General features: G+C 51.5%; 1 long non-coding RNA gene across 1 annotated transcript; it reads left to right on the top strand.

Moving 5' to 3' along the window:
* Positions 1–1,314: 1,314 nt before the first annotated feature.
* On the top strand, positions 1,315–4,486 carry LOC123577536. Its single transcript, XR_006701906.1, has 4 exons — positions 1,315–1,605; positions 2,617–2,670; positions 3,270–3,458; positions 3,970–4,486. It is a non-coding gene; the product is annotated as an uncharacterized LOC123577536 (long non-coding RNA).
* Positions 4,487–9,762: the final 5,276 nt, after the last annotated feature.

The following is a 9,762-nucleotide window of genomic DNA, read 5'->3' as shown; positions in this document are numbered from 1 at the left end:
CGAGCCACAGAAAGATAGGAGAAAGTCAGGGTTGTCTCCAGCAGCTAGCACGGTGGAGGGCAGAAGCAGAAAGGAGGGCTGACCAGGGGCCCAGGGAACCAGACTCTAAGGAAATTCCTGGGCCTTAAGGTTGTAGAATAGGTTGACCTCTCGGGAACTCAAGACACGGGGGAAAAAAATGGGGTTAGCTTATCTGTCCCCTGGCCTGGTGTCATCTCCACAGCTTATGAGGTAAGGGGTCACCCAAATATCCTCCTGAGGGAACTGTGTTTCTGGGTGGCCACCAACGCTCGCAGGCCCTTCCCCTTTGGGAACCATGCAAACTCATCAGGTGGGCCAAGATTCAGAGGCCCCGGATTCACTTTTTCCCCCTGAGTCACCAGCAGCGCAATAAAAACCCCTTCTCTTTTGCACAGGGAGGTCCGTGGGGTGGGGAAAGGATGTGGTGTGGACAAGAGAGTGAAGGAATTCACCTTCGGACGGTCTGCCTGGGCCCTTTTTAGCATATATGACCCCGTGTGACTAAAGATTGTGGAGCGTGTGCCCCGCCCCTGGCCTTCTGTCCACCCCGCTTCTCCTAATTTCGGGTGATGCAAGCGTGGGGTCCCCAGCTCGGCTGGCATGCAGATGCCAGGTTATTATTTGAGACCCCACCCCAAGCACTGGGCTAGAGACAGACGCCAAGATCTGCGAAAGCTGCCCTCGGGCACTGCTGGATACTGGTCGCCAAATCGCGCAGAAACCAGTCTGTGCGTGGATAATAGTTTGCAGGGATGGGTTCGTGTCCTGTGAGGGCATAGGGTAGGGCACGGGGGCCAGGGCACCGGTGTCACCCCTCCGACCAGGACTTCCTGAGTCCGCCTGGGCTTCTGCCCATCTCCGGGCATCGGGACTGGCAAAGCCCCTGGAGATCCGCTGCCCACGGCCCCGTCTTTATTTTTCTCGAGAGATGGAGAAACTGAGCGCCAGAGAGGGGGAGCGCCTCCTACAGTTGCAGCTTGGCGGAGCTTGAGTGTATCAATAGAGGAACAAATGAAGGTGACTCTGTGTTGCTTCTGGAAGCTTCTGGAAGCTTCGTCAACATTTTATCTATCTATCTATCTATCTATCTATCCATCTATTTATGAGAGAGAAAGAGAGAGCAGGCGAGGGGCAAAGATAGAGGGAGACAGAGAATCCCAAGCAGGCTCCACACTGCCAGTGCAGAGCCCGACATGGGGCTCGAATCCACAAACCATGAGACCCTGACCTGAGCCCAAATCTAGAGCCAGACTCAACCGACTGAGCCACCCAGGCGCCCCCTTTTTTTTTTCACCATTTCTAGATGAAGTGTCTCTTTCAATCCCAGACCCTCTCTGCCCTTCTAAGTGGCTCACTTGAAAATAGCTGGGGCCCGACTGCCCCCTGGGAGCAGTGAGCGAGGTCGAGAGCTAGAGAGACCCCAGCTGTGGCTCTCAGTGCCGTAGGCCCACGACAGCTCCGCTGCTTCTGGCTGCCAGCAGAGAGCCGGCCAACTCCAGCAAGTCTGAAAGTTCGTGCTGACTTGACACCCGGGGTCAGGGAGGTTCCTGGCACGCCGTCGAGGGCCCCCATGTCTTTGCAGGGGTAAGTGGGCAGAAGGAAGAGCTCAGGTGTGAGAGAGATGGCTGAGGGGGTCCTGCCCCCCACCCTCCCCACCAGGTGTTGGGGGTGCGGAGTGGAGAAGGCCCAGGCCCCGGGGACCCTCACTACTCCCAACCCTTGACTGGAGCCTGGAGTGGCTGAGAGGCCTGACCCGGCAGGGATAGGGGGCACGAGGGACTTTCCTTGAGCTCTGGAATCAAAATGGAGGATGGACCAGATGGGGCTGGGCCTGGGCCCCTTTGCCCTGCAGGAGAGCTTCTCCCCTGCAACCGCTCTCCCTGCCCTCCAGCCCAGCCCCTTCCCCGCCTCCCCCTTCTCACTCACTCCTTTACTTCTTAAAGTTAATTGCAACTTTTTTCTCAGCGCTCTGATCTGGATAAGCCACATCTCATTAGAAAAAGATTTAGCAGGAGCCAAAGCGGGCTGGAGAAGGAATCCCTAATCAACAGAGAAAAGATTTAGGTGTAATTGCTCTCTCCCGCCTCCCCGCACCCCCCCCCCCCCCCCCCGCCTCGATCTTTCTCTGCTCATTAATCTGAAAAGAAAGTCGCTGCCCAACGTCTCGATGTTCAAGTATCTGCTGTGGCGGCAAACACATCAAAGCGCTTTGGGGTTTTCTTTCGCAGGGGGTGTCTGTATGGAGAGCTTTGGTTGTTGGGGAAGGTGTGGGTGGGTGTGTGAACCCTTCGGTTGGTCAGGCGTGTATGTGTGCGAAGCTCTTTGGTCATCGGTGTGTGTATATGAAGTGCTTTGATTATTGGATGGGTATGTGAAGCCCTTTGGATTACTGCGTGTGTGTGCGTGTGTGTGTGTGTGTGTGCACGTGCGCGTGTAAAGTGCTTTGGTTGTCGAGAGGTGCAGAGTAGTGCGTAGTCCCCCTTCAGTGTGTGTATGTGTGTGTGCGCTGTGCTTTGTTTGTTGGGAGGGGGGTGATTCCACAGGCACTACTAACCCCTCTGGTCTCTTCCTCTCGCCCCAATGAAATCCCAACAGATGTCTAAGCGGTGATACACGGCCAATGAACTTAGCAGCAGACCATCTCCCCAGGTAGGACCTTTGGGTCTTCACCCGTCCAGCGATGAAATGACAGAACCTTTTCATGCTCTTCTCCCAAATTCGGAAATGTGCTACGATGACCATGCTTTCCTTTGTAATGGGGTGGGGGGAGGGAGAGCTTTTCAGTGGGTAATTTTTTCATGGAAAAAGGACTGCATGCTCGAAGAGAAGGAAAGAGGCAGTACCACTCCGATGACGTTGAATCTCACGAGGGATGGGATCATGAAAAGTCAACCCCTCTCGTACCCCTGCCCCTGGCTCCCGCCTGAATCCCCGCCTACGAGTAATGTCCGTATCATTCCAACTACAGGCCGCGCTTGTCTGTTCCACAGCGCGGCTGTGGAATTCGCGCTTTGCTTTTCTCACTGAACAAACTATCTCAGGGATCGTTCTGATCTCTAGCAGCATGGATTGACGCGAAGGCCGTGTTTTGAATCCATAAAATTAGTTAACTGAGAAAATCATGAAGGCCCTCTTATCCTGAGCACCAGCCAAAGTGTTGGGGAGTCAGCTCTCTCCCCAGTAAAATCTACTGATGGTAGCCTGCCATGATGCTACCTCTTACCTGTATTGCCTCGTTCAGTCCTCAGCAGACCCAGGGAGGGAGTTCCTCTCCCATTTGTAGATGAGGACACCGCTGCGAACGGAGCTTGGGAACGTGCTGCAGTCACACTGTAAGCGACAGGGTCAGAATCTGAACCCAGGCAGTCGGAAGGCAGAGCTCTGGCCCTCAACCACTGCCTTCCAGAAGAAGACAAGGAACTGTCTGGGAGCTGGAGGTAAAGGGGGAGTGGCAAAGTACCCCCAAACCAATGGGAAACCAGAGCCCCAGGACCCTGGGTCTCCCACCCACTTTTCCCACTTTGGCCCAGCCCAGGCACCTGGTCCCCCTCCTGAACCCCAGGGACCAGTGTCAGGGGAATCCAGGCAGAGAGTGGTCCCATTCTCCCACCTCAGCCCCCTGTGGGTGGGCCCTTGGCTGTTTCTCTGAGCACAGCCCCTGAGCACTTGCACCCCTGGCCCCGAAGAATTATCAAACGTAAATATTGGCAACAGAGGGGGACCCCCCTTGGAAAGACCGCGTTTCGGTTCAGGCCACCGAGTTGAGCCAGTGCAGTGCAGTGAGGCCATGTTCTAAATTGGAAAGCAAGGACAGCATCTGGGCACCATGGTGACCAGAGCCCTGGGCCCCCAGATCTCACGGGGGAAGGGAGGGCACAGTTCCCGTCACCTGTCACCTCGCCCTCCTCTCCACTCTTGGTCCTGATTGGGCTTTCATCTACTGTGCAGTTGTTACGAACACTCCTGGCGACGACACCGAGGACAAAATGGACACGAAGAATTGCAGAGCGTGCGGAAGTCCCGTGTGTGACCCCGGAGGAAGTGAATCTGGGGAGGGAAGGTTTTCAAAGGCACCAGTGACCTGCTCAGAGCAGGAAAGACCTGGGGGGTTATCGCCTCCACTGCTGAGCCCAAAGGCAGACCTTCCAGGCCTGTCAGGGTCCCAGCAGATTATCCTCAGGCTCCATGAAGTCGGTCTGTCCCAGACAAGGCGGAGACACACAGACTCTTAAAATATAGAGCCGTATGCTCACAATGTTTATCAAGGCTGAGATCAGTGCCATCCGGGGCGGTAGCCACTTGCCACATGGGGCTATTAAGCACTTGAAACGTGGCTAGTCCAAACTACGATGAGGTGTAAGTACAAAATCCACACCGGAGTGTGAAAACTTGGAGAGAAAATCAAACACGAAGTATCTCGTTAACAATTGTATATTGATTAGATATTTAAATGATAATATGTTGAATATACATATTCAACATATACATATATATACATATACATGTACCATATACATATTGGTTTCAAATGAAACCAAATAGAAAAATGAAAAACGGAGCATAAATGTACTTTGATTCACCTGATCCCTTGACCTTTTTTATTTATTTTTGAGAGAGAGACAGAGCGTGGGCAGGGAGGGGGCAGAGAGAGAGGGAGACACGGAATCCGAAGCAGGCTCCGGGCTCTGAGCTGTCAACACAGAGCCCGATGCGGGGCTCGAACTCGTGAAACACGAGATCATGACCTGAGCCGAAGTCGGACGCTCAACTGACTGAGCCACCCAGGCGCCCTTCCTTTATCTTTCTTTTTTAAGTGGCTACTAGAAAACTTCAGGTTACGTCTGTGACTTGCATTTGTGGCTCCTGTTACATTTGTGTTAGCACGGGCCTATAACACCCCCTTTTGTGAATGGTGTTATTCCCATTTTATTGATGAACAAACCGGCTCAGCGGTTGAGTGGCTTGACCAAGAACATCAGCCAACGAGCCACAGAAGCCAGAATTCACATCACGAGAGGCCAGTGCGCCTGGCTGGAGAGGCTCCTAAATTTGATGAAACTCTTAAACCGAGATGTGTTGTTGTTTTGACAAGAGCTTATGCAGAGGTGCGTAGTGCCAGCAGGGACTGAAGCCAATTTGGAATCTGCGAGCGCAAAATAAAAGCCTGCGACTTGGTTATTGGGGTGGCCTCCCAACACGAGTCAGGGACGTTAAGGTGCAGGATACTCTTGGTGCATAGAAGCTTGGGTGGGCTTCTCAGTTCTCCGAGCGAACTTGGGCGGCTCCCTCCCCCTTTCTGGGCCTCAGCTTCCCCATCTGCGAAGGGAAGGGGCTGCATCAACTGTTCTCTGAAGTTCGTCAGGATCCACAGTGCATCTCAGCAGATGCCCCCCTCTCAGTGGCTGAGAGTGAGCTGGAGAGCAACTCACTGGGTCCTTGGGCAGGCGGTGTCTCTCTTGTGCCATCTGTGAGATGGGGACGAGGACAGCATGGGCTTCAGAGAGCTGCTCAGAGGGCTAATGAGATCATGTAGGCGGTGCCCTCCGTGCATGCCTGGCACACGGGGAGCGCCCAGGACATGCATCTCTCGTCCTCACTGTAGCAGCATCCGGGTTGACCAGCTGGCTTGGATAGTTCTGGGTCAGTAGACGCAGATTCACAAGCAGTGTCTGCCTGGGAGCCTCCCCCCCAACCTGACTCACTCAAAGGCTGAATCTGATCAAAGGCAGGAGCACCTGATCTTGGCTTCTGAAGACTTGGTTACGGCTGCAACTCGTCTCCCTGATGACACGAGTGACGGAAGCACCCAGGAAGAGGGCGGCTTGGCGGGGGCCCAGAGGACGGTATTGCAGAGCGAGACCCAAGGTTCTTGTAACAGAGCGTCTTCTGGCACGTTCTGAGGAAGCCGGGAAACTTCCACTCCCCAGGTTCCGTGTTAATTTCTAGCGCTCCTTCTTTCCCTCGGTCGTAGGGGTCCAGCGTCACTTTTCCATCCTTTGGAGGAGGGATGTAGATCCGGGGCCACAAACCTTCCTCGCCCCCATTTTCCCCCACCGTGGGAGGACTCTGACCTTGCTTGGTTCTTCTCGACAGCTGTTTTCATTTTTTTACCCTTGAATTGTGGGTAAACAGTCTCTCGTATTAGATAAACGCTTTATCAGCTCAGCAGCTCACCCTCTACCTACAACTTCTTTCTCACAAATACAAGGCTGCATTAAGAGTAAATTAAACCGGATTTTTGTCTCCTGGGTTGTTATTTTGGATTTAATTGGGAGGAAGCTGGAGTTCAAGAGTGCAGGCTCCCAGCTGTCTCTGGCGTGAATCGGCTGCCATCTGCTGGGCAATGCTGGTATGACATGGTCTCCACGCCTGGCACCAGCGGTGAAGAGGTCCATCCGTTCAATCAGGAAACACGTATTGAGGGGGAACCGTGTTCCAGGCATGGTTCTAGGCACTTGGGATTCATCGGTGAACAGAAATGACACATATTTCTATTCTTCTGGAGCTTACGGTCTTGCAGGAGGTACCAGGCAATCGATGATAAACCATAAAGAATACCGTAAGTTAGAAGGGGGTGAGTGCATGGGAAAAAGAGGACAAAGAAGAACATGTAGGGGAGGTGGGAAGTGCCGGGTGGGGGAGGTGAGTTGCAATTCTAAAGGGTTTTCCCGGCCAGCCTCTTTGAGAAGGTGACTTTTGAATAAAGGATGGAAGGAAACAAAGGCGTCTGCCATGGAAGTATAACAAGCCTTCCTCATAGAATGGATGTAAGTACAAAGGCCCTGGGGTAGGACTGTGCTCTGTGCATCCAGGGAGTAGTCGGGAGGCCAGGGCAGCTGAATGGAGTGAGCCAGGGAAGAGGAGTCAGAGAGGTGCTCAGAAAGGGGGAGACGAGCTAGATAGTGCGGGGGCTTGTGGGCCGTTGGTGGGGTTGACTGGCTTGGGCTACCGTCACAAAACATCGTGGTGGCTTACTCAACGGACGCTTACTTCCTACAGTTCTGGAGGCTGGGAATGCCAAGAAAATAGAGTCAAGCCCTGTGGGCCGAGGTGACGTGTGTGTGTGTGTGTGGTCTGTGAGTGTGTGCATGAGCGAATGTTGGAAGGTGTGTTTGTCGGGGGGGGGGGTTGTGTGTAGGTATATGTGTGGAATAGGGAGCAAATACTCAGTGACTGAATGCTTCATTCTTCCTTTACTTATACCACAAGCTTGCTTCCTCAGTATGTCTGCTGGGACAGTTGAGGCTTCTGTCAAGCCCCTCAGTCTCCTTTCCCACCCGCTCGGCCCCAGACCCTGTGAGCCGGAAGGCTCTTGTCCTCTTGGCATATTTACATACAGCAGGCTGACTTCTTCCCTCAGTCCTGCAAATGTCCCTGGATATCTTGCCTCCTGCAACTTCCGCTGCTCGCCCCTCTTCTCGGGAGTGGAGCCCACCCTTCCCCTGGTTTCTTACAGAGGGCAAGACCCACCACAGCCCCGCCCAAAGGAGATGACCATCTCCTGGAACCCCAGAGTCGTGAGTGGGCTCAGTTGCCCAGCGTAGAGAGGTCAGAAGTGTTTGAGCTGTGGCAGCCAATTAGGTGGCTTTAAATCTCACACTTGCCGCTTCCCAACTTAGGGATGGGAGGCGAATTCTTTATTGTCTCCCAGCTGCTGCGCCAATGGGAAGGTCAATACTCATAGAGTGGGTGAGGGGACTAACAGGATCTTTCCCTCGTGTCCCTGGTATTTTACTGAGCACCTACAACGTGCCAGGTGCTGGTCTAGGCGCTGGAGGAACAACACTGAACTCTCAGGAAGTGTATATTCTAGCAGGATGTCATGTTAGCTGTAATAAGATGTCAAACTTTCTTTCTTTTTTTTTTTTTAACGTTTATTTATTTTTTGAGACAGAGAGAGACAGAGCATGAACAGGGGAGGGGCAGAGAGAGAGGGAGACACAGAATCGGAAACAGGCTCCAGGCTCTGAGCTGTCAGCCCAGAGCCCGACACGGGGCTTGAACTCACGGACCGTGAGATCGTGACCTGGGCTGAAGTCGGACGCATAACCGACCAAGCCACCCAGGCGCCCCAAGATGTCACACTTTCAAAAGCAGGTGCTCATGTTTCTAAAAGCACGTTTGGTACACTCCCGGTTGTTATAATGTGTGTGTGCGTGTGCACGTGCGTGCGTGTGTGTGTGCGTGTGCATGATACCAAGGGATAGATACTGGAGACACTAAATAACACCATTTGCATTTACTTAAAAAATACAAACCATGCTGTATAAACATTTTTAAGATGTATCTCAATAGTAATATTATTAAAACATTCACCAGAAATATAAACATTAACCACTTCAGGATAACGATCCCTGATGAGAAACAGAGGGGGGAGAAAAAGAGAATGGGATTTGGAACTAGATGTTTAAGCACATCTGTAGCATTTTCTTTCTCTGTAAGAAAACACCCGAAGCAAACATGGCAAAATTATAAGGTCCATTGACTAATTCTAGATTTATTACACCATCCACTAAATGCAAATACGAGTCCTAAGTGATAGGTCCTATTTCTGATTCACCTATCAGTAAACTGAGGCTCAATGAGTCATTGCACCAAACAGGAAGCTGGTAATTGAAAGAAAGTGTAATTGAATTTGAAGTCTTAGCTCATTGCATTAAACCATCCCACCTCCTGAATGTAGGTTAGTAGAGAACTAGATGTTATGTGCTATTATTTTGTTGCGAATTTTTGTATCTGAGTTCATGAAAGATAGTGGACTGTGGTTTCCTCTTTTGATTATTAAACTGTATTTTTTAGAACAGTTTTAGCTTCACAGCAAAATTGAATGGAAAGTACAGCGCGCTCCCGTATAACCCCTGCCGGAACACATGCACGACCTCCCTCACCATCAACAACCTGCACCAGGCTGGTACATTCGTTGAACCTACGCTGACACATCATTATTGCCCTAAGTCCACAGTTTACATCAGGGATCACCCTTGGTGTGGAATATTCTAATGACTGGTTTTACTGCCCTGAAAATCCTCTGTGCTCTGCCTATTTGTCCTCCCTCCCGTCAACCCCTGGCAGCCGCTGATCTTTTTACTGGTTCCACAGTTTTGCCTTTCCAAGAATGCCATGTAGTTGGACGAATTCAATACGGATCCTTTTCCAGACTGGCTTCTTTCACCTGGTGATATGCATTTCAGTTTCCTCCACGTCTTTCCGTGGCTTGGTAGCTCATTTCTTTTTCGTGCTGAATGGCATTCCATTGTTTGGATGCCCCCACAGTTGGTTCATCCATTCAGCCCCTGGGGGCTTATTGTGGTCGCTTCCAATTTGGGACTCTCAGGAACAAAGCTGCTATAAACATCTGCATGCAGATTTTTTTTGCGTGTGGACGTAAGTTTTCAAGCCATTTGCGTAAATGCCAAGGGTTGCAACCGCTGGATTGTATGGTAAGGGTATGTTTCGTTTTGGAAGGAACTGTCCAACCATCTTCCAAAGTAGCTACACCATTTTTCATTCCCACCAGCAGCGGATGAGAGGTCCCGTGGCTCCACGTCCTTGCAAGCGTTTTGGTGGTGTCAGTGTTTTGGATCTGGGCCATTCTAATAGATGTGTGGTAGTGTCTTGTTTTAATCTGCATTCATGTGATGACTTATGATAAGCTTTTTTTTTCTTCTCTCTCTCTCTTTTTTTTTTTTTTTTTTTTTTTTTTTGCCATCTGTGTATCTTCTTTGGGAAGGTCAGTTCAGA

The sequence above is a fragment of the Leopardus geoffroyi genome, chromosome D2 (genome assembly GCF_018350155.1).
Source record: "Leopardus geoffroyi isolate Oge1 chromosome D2, O.geoffroyi_Oge1_pat1.0, whole genome shotgun sequence".
Lineage (NCBI taxonomy): Eukaryota > Metazoa > Chordata > Mammalia > Carnivora > Felidae > Leopardus > Leopardus geoffroyi.
Note: the sequence above shows the minus strand (reverse complement) of the source record. Positions and strands in the feature narration are given on the sequence as shown.